Genomic DNA, 2,199 nt, shown 5'->3' with positions numbered 1-2,199 from the left:
GATGTTGTCAAATGAGTTCAAAATAAATGAATGTGACAAGTGTCTATGCGTGGAAAATACACCAGATGCCTATGTATTTGTATGTAGTCAATATGCTGATGATGGGCAATAGTCACGAAGTGGTGCTAAACGTCATGAAAATGCTTACGAAGTATTACGACATGAAAGACTTGGGTGTGATAGATGTAATACTAGAGATAAAAATCTCTAGAACATCAGAAAGAATTGTACTTCCCCAAGCTCATTTGTTGAGAAAATATTTAAAAAGTTTGAAGTATTGACACAAGTCTACACTTGGTCAAAATAAGGGTGAAAGCGTGTCACAACTGAGATATTCACAAGTAATTAGCAATCTAATGTATATTACGAAATGCACTCGATCGGATAATGCTTTTGCTGTGAATAAGCTTGAAGATTCACGAGTAATCCAGGCCATGATTATTGGGTGGCATTGACAGGGGTCCTTAGGTATTTGAAATATACCATGACCTGTGGATTAAATTTCAAAAGATATTCTGCGGTATTGAAATGATATTGTGATGCGATGATATACACTAAGTCTAAAGTGGATGAAATGGGATGAAAGCCTTAAAGTGGATGAAATTGGATGAAAGCCGATCATGACGGTTGTTTGGATATACAAGAACAATTGGAATATTTGAGAATATTCATAAAGTTCGAATGCATTACAATGCTTTAATGATGATATTGAATACCCATGTATGAAATCCACTAGTAAATATGATTGACTAGTGTAACGATTTGTTAGAAATCCTCCAACATTGTTGTTTGAAATTGATAAAGCTTTAAATAAAGCTAATGAAAAGCATGTAGTTTCATGAGAGGATTTTTTAGTTGGTGACAATGTGTATCTATCAAATGAATCGATCATTGACTAGCTAAATTTGAAAAGATACTAAGTCACATATAATGGTAAGTCTAGACATGTATGTCGTAGACATAATACTATAAGCAGTTGATCTCATTGATGTAAACTTGTGGATCCATTTATACATGTTTACCAAGAGATCAAGTATACTGTACATCGAAGAGAATGAGATTAAGCCTACTGAGTAAGATCTTTATAACGGTAACCCTACCATATTGACTGAAGATCCCAAGATCTTGGTTCAAAGGGCCAAAATGAACCAAGTCATAAGAACCATGAACGGTTTATGAGAGCTATTGTGTGAGTACTGTTGTCTTGGTTTATGCTAACGGCTGATGGTTTAAAAATATCGCGTTTACCAATTAGCTAGTAAATTCTATGGTATTTCACTAGGGAAGGTTCAAAGCCATAAGCTACCTTACCTAACGCGGTGTTTTCCTGCTCTCTCTCTACTAGTGTCTGAATAGACATTTGCATTAATTTTCATTCATGTGGGGGATTGTTGAAATTTTTTTATCGAAAATTGGTTGTGACCAATTTTAAATGATTATTTAAGTGGAATTCGTTATTTGGTGAATGAGAAACTAAGTCAAATGTAAACCACTTAAATACTGAAAATTATTGAAAAATCGTATAAAATATTATGGAATATTCTAGAAATATATGGAGGAAAAAATGTGGCTTTTCATATGAAAGATCATGACTCTTGGTATGAGTATGATTAATATCCAATAATTATGAATTCCAAGAGATGTGTCTCTTGGTATAGTTGTGTCTTTTGACATACCTTTCCAACTACTATATATATAGACCACACGTGTTTGAATTTTATTCATTCAAGAAAAGTCATAGATACTATATCATTTCATTCCAATTTACACTTTGGTTTTGCATAAAACATTTGCATCAAAGTCATGGTCATGGTCATGGTAAAGAGGGAATTCCGTTTGAGTTCGCTGGTCGAAGTCATTTGTAGTGCTCCTATGACTCGACATGGTCGTTGTATTTTGGGAGATGATTGTCGGAGAACCGTTAGCACCGATGCGGGGTAAATTCATTTTAAGGACAAAGTGTCCAACACTTGCCTGGACCAAAAATCCATCATTTGTTTCTTCTTTCTTCATTTTCTGATTCATTTTATTATGATTTGATTTCAGAAAATAATTAACGTTATTTATATGTTTATCCTGTAAGGTTTGATCCAAAGAATTATTTGCTTTCAATCATGAGTTGAAAAGGAAGAATCCATATTCAGGTATTCGAATTCGATAAATTCTTATTTTGTCTTCTCAAATCCTATCTCTGTAAGT

The 2,199-nt window shown here is 33.6% G+C and overlaps 1 pseudogene; it reads left to right on the top strand.

Moving 5' to 3' along the window:
* Positions 1–26: 26 nt before the first annotated feature.
* Positions 27–2,199, top strand: part of LOC111376831 — a 5,085-nt pseudogene continuing 2,912 nt past the window's right edge.

The sequence above is a fragment of the Olea europaea genome, unplaced genomic scaffold, assembly GCF_002742605.1.
Source record: "Olea europaea var. sylvestris unplaced genomic scaffold, O_europaea_v1 scaffold1564, whole genome shotgun sequence".
Taxonomy (NCBI): domain Eukaryota; kingdom Viridiplantae; phylum Streptophyta; class Magnoliopsida; order Lamiales; family Oleaceae; genus Olea; species Olea europaea.
The sequence above is the reverse complement of the archived record's forward strand: the minus strand, read 5'-3'. Positions and strand labels throughout refer to the sequence as shown.